Source organism: Crocodylus porosus, unplaced genomic scaffold, assembly GCF_001723895.1.
Source record: "Crocodylus porosus isolate Cpor-Errol unplaced genomic scaffold, CroPor_comp1, whole genome shotgun sequence".
Classification (NCBI taxonomy): Eukaryota; Metazoa; Chordata; order Crocodylia; family Crocodylidae; genus Crocodylus; species Crocodylus porosus.
Window position 1 is genome coordinate 69,739,056 of NW_017728948.1, and position 15,870 is coordinate 69,754,925.

Consider the following 15,870-nt stretch of genomic DNA (forward strand, 5'->3'; position numbering starts at 1 on the left):
TTTTTTCGCCTCCCGAGAAACGAACCGCGATTTTTACATCACCAGGGTGCCTATCCAGAGCCACTGGGAACTTGGGATAGGGGTAGCTTGCTCTGGAGCCAGGGCAGAGCCACGATCTGTAGCCTGCATGCTCCGGCCAGGGGCACACAAGCAGGGGATCGCAGCTCTGCCCCAGCTCCTTGCAGTGGTGACAGCCGGGTCCTGAGCCAAAGCAGATCTGCAACCCTGCGCACACCCGGGGAAAAGGAAATAATTTTCTCATCTGAGTGGGGCAAGGGTGCAAAAGAGCTATGTGCACAAAAAAGCTACCCCGAGACATTTCGTTGCTTGATCTGCTGCCTGCAAGACTAATAATGCTCCAGAAGCACATAAAATACCCAGGGCTAGGAGGCATACTATCCTAGGGAAGAATTTTGACTTTCTGAAGGGCCATGTAAGCAGGGGCTGCTAGGAAATGGAGTCTACTGCCAGCCAGATCTGGCCAGTGGGCTGAACTTTGCCTGCCCCTGCCTTACAGCCTCAACCCAAACCACTGCAACAGACAACAACACAAACATAAGCCCCTGGGCTATAACAGAATAACTGTGAAAGCCTCACTCTGCCCCTTCAGAAAGTCAAAATTCTTCCCTAGGATAGTATGCCTCCTAGCCCTGGGTATTTTATGTGCTTCTGGAGCCTTATTAGTCTTGCAGGCAGCAGATCAAGCAACGAAATGTCTCGGGGTAGCTTTTTTGTGCACATAGCTCTTTTGCACCCTTGCCCCACTCAGATGAGAAAATTATTTCCTTTTCCTCAGGTGTGTGCAGGGTTGCAGATCTGCTTTGGCTCAGGACCAGGCTGTCACCACTGCAAGGAGCTGGGGCAGAGCTGCAGGGTGCACAGCAGGGCAAGGCAGGGGGCTGCCCTGAAGCCACTGGGATCTTGCAGCACAAGCAGCTTAGTCAGAACCCAGGCAGAGCCGTGAACTTCAGCCTGCATGCTCAAGACCTGGGATGTGCAGGCAGCAGATCACAGCTCTGCCCCAGCTCCTTGCAGCAGTGATAGCATGGTCCCAAGCTGGGGCACAGCCACAATCTGCTGCCTGCATGCCCCAGCCTGGAGCATACAGGCTACAGATTGCAGCTCTGCCCTGGCCCTGACCAAGTTGCCCCCACCACAAAAGCCTAGTGGCTCCAGAGCAGCCCGCTGCCCTGCCCTGCCCTGCCCTAGCTTTCTGGGCCAGTCTCCATGGCAATTGCAGCCTTGTGATATTAAAGTGCAACTGAGGCTGAGGTCTCCATGGAGACCAGCCCCAGCCCTGTGGGCAGGGGCTGCTGGCAAATGGAGTCTGGCAGCCAGCCAATTCCACCATTTTGCCCACCCCTGCTGTAAGGAGAGGTACAGAGGCCTCATTAGTGCCCAGAGAGGCATGCGATCGCCCAAAGCCCTGCCAGCAGCCGGCCTGGGGCTCATGTAGTTAGAGAGCCCATAGCAGGTAGAGTGTGTGCAAAGCAGATCACACAAGGGGCCAGAGAGCCCAGCACCAGAGGGGCGCAGCAGACTTGGGCCAGTAGGCACACACCAGAGGGGCCGGTGCCAGAGGGAAGCAACAGTTGAGGGCCAGGTGCTAGAGAGGCACAGCTACACACACTCAAGGCAGGGATATGCAGGCGCACATGAAGTACACAGGCACTAGGGGCGCACAGTGAGACAGGGGCCAGGGGCCCAGTACACAGGGGCTGTGGGCCCTGCGACAGTAAGAGACCAATTGGAGCTAGTGCCTCAGAGCCAGGTCCTACATCATGGGCCTAGGCTAGAAGGCCTAGCCAGATTAAAGGGGTGGAGGCCAAGTAGACCAAGGACCAACAGAGTGGAAAACATGCATGTAACACCTACAAGGCATGGGGCATGGTATAGGGAAGGTTTGGAGCCACGTATTTACCTCATAAGGCTTGAGATGCCCTGTGCAGCGCAGTACTGGAGTGAGGTCTGGCGAAGGGCCCAAGGACCACTGAGTTCTTGTGGGGTTCAGCAGACTGAGGCCACAAGAAGGCCCACAGGCACCCTCCTGATTCATTATTTTACCATCAAGACATGGCAGGTGAAACCAAAAGGTGCCCTCAGGGTGGAGCTTGTATGGTTGTGGAGCCACCAGGGGCATCACCACCAACCCTGGGGACCCTGACCTATGACACAACCATATCTAATATAGAATAAGATTCATCAAGTGTCTTAGAGGAACAATAAAGAGTAAACATGACAAGGAAAATCAGCATATCCAAAAATAAAACCATCTGATTAGCTGTGCAGGTAAGCTGAAACTTGACAACATCATATAATTAATGACCATCAACTCCATAGACACAAATTATCATTAGTTGGCTTGCTTACAGGCAGTATAGCAGAGCTGGGTTATACAAATAATGATGGGGGCTTTGTAGCATGTGGAGTGTCAGGATAGAAAGATAAGAATGCGGTGGGGAAGCTAACTAATAGGCAGGTGAGATGTCTAGGTTGGATACTGAAACAAAACTCCAAAAAAACAAGTGTATATAGCTTTTACTTAGGCACATTTTAAAGGCCCAACCGACAAAACACTGGTTTTACTCACAACAGTCAAGTATGACACTCAAAAACAGCCATTTCCTAAATTGATCCCTATATATTTGGTCAAAATCATCATGCAATGGTGTTACATTCCTTACAAACTAATGAACACATGTATAATATATGTGATGTATGAATTTACTCTTTAAGAAGATGGGCTCAGGGAACTGTGAATTTTAGCTAAAATATCTTACAGAGGAATGGGTGGAAAGAGAACACTGAGTACACAGATCGTTTATCCATTATAAAGTGTTTTCTCCCGTACTCCAATTTATAGGCATGCTCTTACTCTTTCAGCACACAGTTGCGTACCTTTAACTCTAAGGTTCTTTGTTTCCAAGTAATAAATACTGTGGGCTCTTGGGACTAACCAGGAAGATCATACACGACTCCAAAAAAACCTTTACTGTTGACAGATTATTGTAAGTACTTATTCATTATTAGCTGAAACAGTATGAATGAACACTTAATAAATAGGCCGTTTGTTATTTTCAACTGGAGCAGTACTATAACTTAGCTTCTGAAGAAACAAAAACATTAACCAAAATGCATACACAGCAGAAAGTAAGCTGTGGAATATGTTTTCAGTTTCCCATATATCCTCATAAAATTAATAAATATTGCATCAATTAAGATAGTTGTTATAAAATTAAATGCTTATTGGACATGCATAACGGTAATGATCAAAATGTTTGCATACAAAGGAAGCCCATATATAAAATCAACACATTCTGGTTCAGTGTTGTAGATAATGCAACATCAATAATTCTGCTCCTCCATGAACAACATAATAGCCTCATCTTTGCCAGGAAACAAACTCCACTATGTAGATTTTGCTTCAGAAGGATTGCTAGCCTCTCAACCTCACAATACTCTGTGGGGCAACAGTGCAGTACCTCCATTAACCACTTTCCCTTTAATTATTCACTTAAGGGGCTGAAGGATTTGACCTGACAGAAATTAATCCTGGGCTAACACAGACTGAGTCAAGATAATACCAACTATGTGCCCATGTAGTTACCATGTGTGGGGTCCTCTCTTCTCTTCCAAATCTATACATCTTCTAGAGATCTATGTAAATAACCTCGATTTTTAACATTTTCTAAGCAAGTCTTAAATGTATCAAGTCATGACTCTATTTGTGCTCAAAATGATTGAAGGTACTTTATATTTCATTTACAAACCCAATCTTTCTATGATATTTACAACATACAGGTCATGATCCCATTACTGAGTTTCTATGGACTGAATAAAGAAAAGAATTACATCTGCCACCAGACAGACCAATACATTTTAAGGCCAGAAGAGACTCCTGTGATCACCTTGACCTGACCTATTGCATCACAGCCATAAAATGTCATGCTATAATTCTTGCATCAAACCCAGGGTGGCTGAATTACAGGATAGTTTTTAGAAAGACATCCAGTCTTGATTTAAATACTTTGAGGTAATGTAGAACCTACTACGTCCGTTAGTAAATTGTTTCATGGTTAAATTACCATGCCTGTCCCAATTCTTGGATACAAATATATTTTGCCCTGTGCCAAAGGTGAACAACTAATGAACTAAGGTCAATTTTCAATCAGGAGGATCAGATATGTTATTGTAGTTCTGTAACCTCTGTATGCCATATTTGATATTTATTTTTAAAACCTAATGACTACAAATTAAAAGGAAAAATGGGACATGCTATATATGAATACTTTCCAACAAATTGGTGACTTGGAGTAACCTGTTACACAGTTAACTACCATATGTTATATTTGCCACATACATCTTGTTTTAGCTGATATAAACAGGTAGTTTTACTGTAGCATTTCAAGCAGAATTCCATAGACCAATCTGACAGTTACTAAAGAAATTGCACAGAGGACTGATCTGAACACAGCACCTATCAAATCATTGCCATTAAAATCTGACATCTGCTCAATGTGCTAAATGAAATCAGTACGTATCACAAAAACTAAAACAGTTAAATACAACTGTCATTACTGTTGGTAAGACTGTGAAGAGAAGCCAACAACTAAACTGACTTAGAGATTTACTTCTCTTCACATCCCTAGAAGAAGTGCTTCCAAGTCAGGGCAAGGTAAGGTAGCAGAACAGCACCAGAACACTTACACTGCCCACACTGAACTTCTTTGTGAACAGGGAAGGGAGTTCCATCCACCTCCAGTGCCACAAATACAGCACCATTAAGGAGCAGTAACTTAATACACTTAGAAGGAAAGGAGCAAAAATGTATTTTACATGGCACACTTAAATATTCAGAACTGTGGCTATCCCACAGAAGTTCAGATAAGATGAACTCTACATAGCACATATGAACCAATAAAATAGTCATGTGTGCATGTGAGTCATGTCTATTTCATCAAAAATGCCAAAAAAAATACTTGATGACAGCCACCCAACACGAGAAGAAAAAGTGGAATCAGCTATCACAACAGGAGCCCACCTCACAGGCAGCCCACCAGCAATAAAGGGGAGAATCAAGACAACAGTACTCAGAACACCATCATGATCACCTTGTCACAGCACAGACTATCCCATTCTGAAATATCTGTTCTCTCCAAAGGCTTGAACTTCTGCCTAGAGAATAAACCTGACAAAATATGAATATGTGGAGAATTAAAATAATTCTGCAGACTTTGCTTGAAAAAAAATACTTCTACAACCAGGACAGTACCACCACTAACAACTCTCCTGTCACAACTGAGAAAACAATGATAAAACATTGGACTGGACAACTTCCAACTCACAGAACAACTACTCCTTCTCTGAACTCACTATCCTCATGATCGGGGAAATCTACTTAACACCTTTAGAAGGTAAACTTGGGAACAAAAGTTCATAAGCTGGCAGGACAATAAGAATCAAGGGCTAAAGATTGATATTGGGTTTATGGCACATTATAATTTATTCAAGTCCTAACTGCTTTTCACACAAGGAAGGTGAGACTGACCTTCCACCCCTTGGATAGGCCTTGATTTCTCAGTAATCAGCTTCTTTTTTTCCTGCTAATTGTGTGTGCGCTAAGCCTACGAGTTTCTCTCAGACCCTCTCCTTTGCTGTGTTTCACTATGCTGTGCCTGGCTTCCTGTGATCAGACACATGATGAAGGAATGTCTTGCACTGAAAACTTTTCTATCTTTATACCAACTACACAGTTTGTCCAATAAAAGATATCACCTTGCATAATTTATGGGCCATAACATTACTACCATCTGTAATGTGTACTCTTTTGATTATATGCTTGTCATCTGCAGTTCCTTGACACATGGATGACAGTCTTCCAGTAAATAGGGGAGTCATTGGTGAGTCCACAGATGACTGAGGAAGCCAATCTGAAATCCACATATTTGACTGCAGAGACAGAAAATAGTTCTGGGAGAAAAGAGTATAACCTGTTGATGTTGGGTCATGATTCTTTTCTTTTGTTTGCCTCATCTCACCCATCATCATCGTTATAGTGAGGCAAGTCTGCTGAAAATAACTGATGCCTTGTCATACAAAATGACAACACACTGGAGAGGACTCAGTGATTGAGGCTCCCAAGTACTGATGTTAATATCACGTTTCTTCAGATTGGTCTTCAAGGTGCTCTTGGTTCTCCTGTTTTGTCCACCTCTAAAGCACTGAACACTGGAAGTATAAGACCTGTTTCTGGAGCCAGTTGTCAGGCATCTTTATGGCATGTCCTATCCAACAAAGCTGGTGTTATAGAAACATGGCTTCAATGTTGGTGGTGCTTGGTTGAGCCAGAATGCTCTTTCAGTTGATACGGAGGATGGGAATATCCAAAAGCTTTCATGTGTTTCTGATACACTGTCCAGTGTCACACCCATACAACAAGGAACAGATGGTAACAGTAGATGAGGAGTTTGGTTTCAGTCCTGATGTCATGGTCATCAAAGACAAGATTTTGGAGACATCCGAAGGCAGCACTGGGAGATTTTATCTGGTGTTGAATATCATCAAGAAGCCATGCCTGGGTTGGCTTCAAAGGGTAACTAAAGAGACAAGACAAGGCTGGGGGTCCTGAGCAAGAGCTCCCCTGGGAGATTACAGGATGTCACCAAACACAAATACCTGAACACAAGTTCAATCCCCAATCCATCCAGAAATCACTGCTCTATAGACTTCAGTGGGATAGCATGGCCTTAGATCTGCTGTGCATTATAAATTCTACTTTGCTGACTATATTATAGATTCTTTTTTCCAATACATCAGATCCGAGTTTGGACCACAAAATCTGGATGTTCTTTCAGTTTTCAAGAAAACATTTTTTATGTTTTAATGAGGAAAGCCCCTGCTCTCCACAGTACATTTCTCCGAAGATCCTTTTCTGAATTCCCAAATACCCAAATAAACATTTCTTTAGCACTCTATCACCGTCATAACACACTCCAGACAAAAGTTGTTAAGGTAGGGTTTTCAAAGGTACACGGGTTACTTTAGTTTTGTGCTTCCAAGACAATTTTGAAAATCTAATCTCTGGTTTCTATGCAAAAGTGATCCAAAAGTGGTATTTAATTGAATCTATTAGGCAGTCATTCACTTTCAGGGCTAAATCAACCAGGAAGAATCTTGCCTCATGACTCTTACCATTTGAATTCTAAAATAAGTGCTGTAGTGATGAGAATCTATAACAATCTTACACTGATAAGCTGTTTTTCATTCTGAAGGATATTCATATTCTCCATAACATACTCAGACACACACTGTATCCAGGAATCATTTCACTGACCTCCAAAGTACAGCCACCTTTAGGACACAGCACAGCAACTATTCAACAGTGTGCTGTAATGCTTACTTTTAGCATTTGGGCAAAAATAGCATCCACCTAGGAAAGCAACACCATGTTCCAGCAAATACGTTGTAAACACTTCTTCACATTATTTTTCTCCCTCTCTATGCTCTGCTTTTCCAACACCTCCTTTCCTGTTAGTGTTTCTTTTTCACAAAAGCTCCGGTTTTCTCCCTAAATATTTCTAGGCCAAAAATAGCCCACACAAGTTACTGTCTTTCTTTGATTTTGCACCACGCAATTGTTCATCACTTCTCACAAGAAGAACTCAAGTTAAAGTAACTAAAACAACTGCCACACTAGCAGCATTTACTTATTTGTTGTTTTCCACAATAGTGTCACCACAGCCTCAGAGATGTGTGCTATCCCAAAGTAAATTATACAAATGAGGATCATGCTTAGGAGGCTTTGGTTTATCTATTTTTTACTGTTTAACACAATTCATCTTTTTACTTCATAATTAAGTAAAACACCAATACTTCCAATTGCATTAAATTGTAGTCTGGCCAGAAAACAAAATACATTTTGGTTATATTTATTTTATGCAGGTTAATTGCTTATAACCATATAATAAATTAGGAAATTGTTTTAGAATCCAGACATTTTGTCACTGGTAAAGGATGAGTGCACTCAGTACGAGTGAATGATGCCACTTATCTAGAGATACTCAAACCTCCCACAGGTAGCTCATTTTATTTCTGACTTTTGACTTCCCCAGACAGCTGCATGCCTGCCCTCCCAGCTGGATGAATACTGCTGGACAGCTACAGTACTCAGCTGTAGGGAAAAATCAGGAGTAATGATATGCAGTGAATGGGGTTCATTTGAAACAGACTAAATATTTGGGTTAGAGTCAAATTCCTTCTAAAACACATATTGCCAGCATATGTACTGACAGTCAGAAGATGGTTTAATTGGTGGGAAAGCATAAAATAAAGCAGTAATTAAAAGTTCAGTTTCTGGAAAAGTTAACTCCTTAGGGCCTTGCCACTTCTTAAATAGATTTATTTGATTGATTTCTTGTTCCACTCCTCTACTAATTGCTATTGAAATATTTTTGGTCACAGGATTCTGGCATAAACTTAAATGCATATGTATGGTAACAAATAACTCATTCTTTTTCCTCCATCCATACTCTTCCCACTTGTCCTCCTGTTCTATAACCTCAAAATTCAATTATTTAATAATTAACATAGTACAGTCAACAGTGATTGAGACAACTAAGTTCAGGATTTGTAGCTCCTGAGGCAGATGTCATTCCTGCTGAAACTAAAGAAGCTACATTGCTGATGATAATTCGAGTTGATCTGAGTTAACATTCATTTAACAAAGAGCAGAATATGGCCTCAGAACTGAGTCCTAATTTTAACTCTCATGATGATTCCTCCTTTGGCCTTGGAGCCACTCTGTGTAACAAAAGAATATAAACTTAATTTACAAGAATGTTGGGAGGGTTAAGCTACTATAGTTACCCAAATTCAAGATGATTTCAAATTGAAAACAACCCTACCAATAATTAAATTCTGGACATGGAAAATTTTCAGGGCAAGCAGTTGCAGGGGGCCAGGTGAGGGGGCAGGCAGTGGGAGAGTCAAGTGGCCTGGCCTCTGCCACTTGCCCACAGTCCTGCCACCAGCCTTCCCCAGTGCCTGTGTGCCCCAAGCCTTCCCCCTGGGGTGTCTGTAACCCATGTTGCTTGCCGCCCACTGTCTGCTCTCCGACCAGCATCTTTCCCCCTGCTGTCTCTCCCTCCACTTGCACCCCTCCCACCTATTCCCTCAGTGCCTGCCCCCCATGCCTACACTCCCTCTCCCCATGGTGCCTGCATCACCTGGCTCATGCCTTTACTTGCACCCTCACCCCTCTGCCCTACTGCTTACCTTTCCTTTGCAGCTCCAGCAGGGGCCCTCCTTCAGCCTGACACAGAGTACAGAGTACATGCTGCCCCCATGCCATCCTGGCCATGCAGTAGCTGTTGAGAAGATAGCAGCTTCACCTTCTCAACTTCTCCCCTGACTTGTACTTGAATCTAAGATGAGGGGGGGCCCCCGTTCAATACGGGGGAAAACTCATTTTCAATTTGAGTAAATACAGTAACTAGAAATTTTAAAAAATCATTATCTAAGAGGTTTTGGGGGGAAAATACATTGTCACCCACTTTCAATTATAATACTATTTAACATTTTTTTCCTTCAGGAATAATTCCAGTAGGGTTTAAACTATGATGCTGTCAGGCCAAGCTTCTCTTGGTCTGCTATCAAGTAAACCAGTACAGCCTGTTCCATGGCTGGGTTATCAGCAACTACACTGGTAGTCCCACCTAAGCTAGCCTGGGTGAGGAGGGTGTGAGGGCACCCAGCAGGACTAAAAAATGACCTGTCGAAGGAGCTTCTTGTGAGCCAACAGCCATCTATACCTGGAGAGATGGATGCCACCACTTTGCCACCTAAAGAATCACCAATGATGCAAAACAACTCACCTAATTTCATACCAGATGAGTCGAGGCCCAGGTCTACAACTACCACATCCAAACACAGGGAGAAATGGAGGAGGGTTGTTACAGCATCTACAGTGCCCCAACGGTCGCACTGGCCTCAGGACTGACTTGAGTTAGACTATGATACTTCCACATAGAAAAATAATTTCTGATCTAAAGAGCACTATTTTAATTCATTCAGTCAGTCAATGCACATTGTACAATCAGTCATACAATAGGGGAAAATGAAGGATCTATTGTATTCCAGGTCTGGTGCTGGCAACAATTAAATAGGCTCTAATCCTCTTTTAATTAATAAATGAATACTACTTATTCATCAAGGACACATACATGCTATACTAATTCCTTAAAGACTTCTGTTATTGTGAATTATTTTTAATTAATACTTAGAGATATTTAAATAGGTTGCTTAGCAAAACTGAACACAATTCATATAAAGGAGCTCTTTTAATTTAGAAAGACTGCTACAGACTACACGCACAGAAGTTCACTGAATTGCTCAACAGACTCTAAAGCTAGAGTATCAATCATTCTAGGAAAAACACAATGCACTTATGTAGTATTTGTTTACTGATCTATCTCCTTGACTTGTCTTTACGTTACCACTGCCTATAAGATTATCAAGTCTTCGATTTTAACTATATATTTGCATATTTTATCTTGGATTTGGTGCAGAGTTCTGTTATTAATCAATCATAATTATAATTCCAATTCCAAGATATAGCAAGATAAAAGATTCTTTGAATTTATGGCTGTAGTTCTTGCTACATATTTGATTTATGTATCTAAACTTAGACTATCTAGATCTGAATAGCAAGATTCTTTGGGCAGAAGTGAATGAAATTATTGCAGATACAATTAGCAAAAAGAAGCAACAAAGAAGTTCGAAGTATATGTAGCAAATGCATCCATTTCAGAGGCAGCACCATAATACAGCTGATTTTTAGTGTCAGCCCTGAGATCACACCACAGCAAGTTTAAGGCTCTAGTGCAGTTTGATTAAAAAGAGAGAAGCAAGACAAAAACTATTTTAAGAAATGGAGGGAGAAATTTTAAATGCATATATAGCCATTCTTTAGTTGACCAAGAAACATCATTTGTTCAGAGCCGAGCAGAAAAATTTCAACAATTATTCACAGTCTCAGGCTCCTTTTCTGTCACTCTTCTCCACATGCCTTTTGGAAAGTGTTAATATTTAATGATAAAAATCCCTTGTATCACAGTACTATATTATTTAAAATGAAACTTAAAAGTTTGAGGAACCACTGGTTATTTCCTTGAAAAAGCAGTCTTGTTTAAAACTTCCCTGGTCTATACCTAAATTGGTTCCAAATCTTAGATCTGCTGGCTGGTAGCTAAAAAGAAAACAAAAAAAGGAAAGTCTGTTCTAAACTGTGTTCCATGCAGTTGAAAACTGATTTTATGACTACACAGCAAGGGTGCACACTATGGGGCCAAAAGGCCAATTATGGACACAGGTTTGTAAAATTCAGCATCAGCCACTCCTCTCCCTGTAACTATATAACTAATTAAAAGCTGATTAACTGCATGTTATTGCTTCTTAACACTAGCAAGCAAGCAAATTATATTTTCAGGTATTCAGGAATCCATTAGCATAGGAAAATGTGGTTGTGTGGCTTTCTTATGATAAAAATATGTAAACGTAAATGGAAGTCAGGGCCTCAGTCCAAGTCCCGTATTTTGAGTTTTTATAGAATCAGGCCCCGTTTGTGACCCTCCACTTGCCAGACACCTTAGGGTCTTATTACACATTATACTTGGCACTTGTTATATTTAGACCATAATAAGCATTAATATGACTTAGAAAGTTTTCTAAGTAGTTGCATGTTAATTATTACTATAAACGAAATATAAATTGTAGTAATGCAATCTAAATACTGTACTACAGATGATTTTTGGTCTCAGTCCTGAGATCACACCAGAGATGGCTCAAGGCTCTGGTGCAGTGTGGGGGCTGGGAGCGACACCAGTACAGCACAGGAGCTGGGCCCAGCCCCCTTCACCACACCAGAGCCTAAAACCAGCCCCATGCAGGGCAGGGGCATGGTGCTAGTGTCATTCTCAGCTCCTGCACCACACTGGAACTTTGAACTAGCTCCCATTTGGTGCAGGATCTGGATACCATTTTTTTTTTTTGCATCAGCATGGTCTACAAGACTGTGTCCACTAATAGACATGTGCAACAGGATCAGACTAATCTAATCTTATGTTTACAGATACAGTATAATATCACCATCTGCAGGAGTCAGGAAAGAATTTCTCTGTTTTACACAGCACTGATCCATTCTAAGACTTCCTTTAAACTAGCAGATATTGGCCAATGTTGTACTTTTGAGACAATCCACATACAGACTGAATAAACAAACTAAACTCTATGTAGATTTGCATCATTTCATTGCTTGCTATTTTTTTAAAATAATATAATCTACTGATTTAGTTAGTTTTATTTTGCTGCCCAACAACACAGTATGTGAGCACCTCCCATTCAAATCAATAGCACCATTTCTGGACGAATTTATGCAATGTGGCCATATATGTGATCATTTGCATATTTACAAACACTATGCATATTTATTTCTCTTATTAAAGAAAGTACTTGAATAAATTCTCCCTCCATATCACAGGTTTGAAAATGTGCTGCCCCAGGTTAGGGTGAGTTTTGAATTAGTCTACCTGCATCGCTTTTAGGTATGTTTCACAGGGATCCTGGTTTTCTTTGTTTAAAAAAAAAAAAAAAAGAATCACAAAAAATATTCTCTGATTAAAACTCCCAAAATCCATCACTCCCTACCCACAGCCCCACAACCCCTGCTGGTGTCCCTCACTCCCGAGGGAGACCCCAGCTACCAGGGCTACAGCCCCCTGTCCTCCTCAGCAGTGCCCAAGCTCCAGGGGCTGCCCATGGGAGGCAGCAGCTGTTGCGGAGCAGAGCATGAAGCTCAGCTCCTTCCTCCTCACATGTGGCACAGCCAGAGCAGAGCCAATGCAGGGGCTGGGGGGAAGCTGTGTACTGCAGGCTCAGGCTACCCACCCTGCTGCCTTCCCCCTGGGGCCTCCGCAGCCCAGTGAGCGAAACCCTGCATGGCAGTGCAGAGCAGTGTTGGAAATCTTGATTCCAATGCCATGAGCCCCATGCTGCCAAGTTGAGTAGGATTGCCAACTCTCCCAGATTGGCCAGGAGTCTATCAGAATCAGCATCTATCTCCTGGTGACTATTGAAAGCAAATAGGTTGAACAGTGCAATTAATGACTAGAGGTGCACCAATACATCAGTCCCATAATGATCGGCATTGATATAAGGAAAATTGACATTATCGGCAACCAGCTTTTTTTGGCTGATACAGCCAGTCATGTCACCGTTAAATGCCCCATGCATGTGTGCAACTGCAGCACAGCACATAGGCAGCCAGGAACGCAGCCCAACAGTGTGAAGAGCAACTGGATCTAGCTGGTAAGTCTGTTGTGAGGGAAGGGGTATGGGGGGAACAGATAAAGGCCCCAGGGTTGAGGGAGGGAGTGGGGCTGGGGCAGGTGCTGCATAGCCAGGGCAGGGCATGGGATAGAGCTCATCCAGGGTGCGAGGCAAGGGGGTGGCAGCTCCTGCTGATGCACACACCCGGCGGGGGGTGGTCAGGGAGCATGTGTCCCTGGATCTCTGCATGAGGTGAAAGCAGGCTGCCGCTGTGGGCTGGGGGCAGCACTGAGCCCTTACCAGTGGGGTGTTGGGTTGGGGCTGCACTCATGGTAGGGAGCAGTGGCCCTGGGAGGCGGGCTATGGTAAATTTTGGGGTGGCTACAGCCCCCCCATAGACTTCCTCCCAGTGCTACTATCACCTGCCTCAAGCCCAGCCCAGCCCAGCCCCCCACCAGGAAGAGCTTGGCACCACCCCAGCCCATAGTGGAAGCCCGCCCTCACCCTGCATGCAGATCCAGGGGCACATGCCCCCCATGCCCTTCCAGGGGGCATGTAGCAGCAGGAGCCACCCCCACCCCCTCACTTCTGCCCCTTGGACAAGCTACTCGCGACTCCATCCTGCACTCTGCCCCAGCCCCACTCCCTCTCTCACTACAGAGGCCTTGATCTACCCCCCCATGCCCTTTCCCTCCCCCTTCTCTCCTTCCCCCACTTACTAGCCAGATGCTTCTCTCCAAGCTTCCCAGCTGCATATCGGTAATCAGATTGATATCAGCCAATATGGCTTGTTAAAAATCAGCCACCAGTATCAGCCCAAATCCATATTATTGCACCCCTATTAACAACATTACATCAGGCAGTGGATACAGGGTGGGGAGGAGGGGAACCAGCTCACATGCTGTGAACCTGGTGGCCTTCTCCACCTGGCCTCTCTCTGACCTGCCACACCAGGTCCCATCCACTGGGCCACGGAGGCCCAAAGGGGAGGGCAGCAGGGCAAGGACCTGCACCCGCCCTGCATTCAAACCTGTGGGGCACATGCCCCCCCAGGAGTGTGTAGTGGCAGGGAGCGAGGCCCTATCCCACCCCCCTAGAAGAGCTGCCCTCAGTTCTGTCCCACTTCTCACTCAGGCCCTGCAGCCACACATTCTGGCCTGGATCCCTGTTCATGACAGTGTCTGTATGAGATTCTGGGTAAAGCTGATCGCTAATAAAGGGTGTCATGCCACAGCAGATGGCAAGCTGACTTTACGCCTCAAGTTAATGTCTTCTTTGTTTCTCATGCAGCATTTGAGAGTAACACTCACTAATATTAATTCAAAGCACAACATATATACTGTAATGTTTACTAAATGACAAATCACTTGTTTTTTAAATAATACATCTTGAAGCTATTCAGAGAATATTCTTAACCCAGAGAAGCTTTTGAATGTACTAGTAGAGCAGGAAATATTATCTAGATTTCTGGACTCCCAAATTCTAATGGAATTTTACACCCAATGAAACCATTCTACTAATGTTTCTCAATATTTTTTGTGCATGCCCCAGGGCCTCTTTACTTTATTCCCTCTCAAAAAATTCTGGACCTCTCCATTTCTACACCCCTTTCTTCCACAGTACATGAAACGATGAGCAGACCACAGTCCTGGAATCCTAAAATAATAGCCAGTGCCAACTTTTTAGGTCAATCTGCGATATGCTGACCCTTCCAACTCTGCCTACACCCACTTTTTACTACGGGAGAAGAAAGGCAAGGCTGAAACTAGACAGATGGGTCTTTGCTTACTTATTGATGAATGGAAGGAGACAGAGCAGCAACCCAGTTTCCCTTAACCCAGAGGCCGCACAGCCTGCTTACATGCATCGCTAAACCGAGGCCCAAACGGGCACTGGTAAGTGCAGTGCTGTAGATTCCCCAAAGGGAAAATCTTTAAGGAACCAAAAAAATGCCAGGATTCTTTCTATGCTGTCCTTAATTACACAATTAGGTTTTGTTAAATAACGTTCTTATAATAATGGTTCTGACATCAGATGCATTAGGTTATCACTCATTCCAGTTTAATTGGAAATAGATTTTACCACACTTGCTTACAGTGATTAAGTGACCAACTCCATGGGTAGAACTTCTGAAGCCAGTACGTGACTACTGAGATGCCATTTATTGTGCTATGAAGATCTGTAGAGTCAAATTCTACCAGCCCAAGAGTGGGAGCTGCACGTGTATATTCAATATTATAATACGGCCTTTCCTTATCTTCTAGATTCTAAGAAAAACAATCTTCAGCAGAAGAGAGAAAAAATGAGACTTTAACTACACTGAACAAGTGTGTTCAAAGTAGAACCTACCTCAAAAGGAAGCAATGAACTTCAAAAAGAGTATAAAAGGTTTGATTTACTTTTTATCAACATAATGCAACATTATTTTCTATCTTCATAATGTGGCCAGAAGGTAATCTAAGCAATAAAGCATCTGCCTGACTTTCCAGAGAGCCTGAAACAAGAGCTCAGAAGTACAAGATGCCTCATTTATTCCATTGGGAGCCC

General features: G+C 43.2%; 1 protein-coding gene across 1 annotated transcript in view; it reads right to left on the reverse strand.

Annotated features, from left to right (window-relative positions):
- BMPR1B (bone morphogenetic protein receptor type 1B) overlaps positions 1-15,870 on the reverse strand; it is a 392,009-nt gene that overhangs the window by 255,992 nt on the left and 120,147 nt on the right. The gene's annotated exons all lie outside the window — the stretch shown is intronic.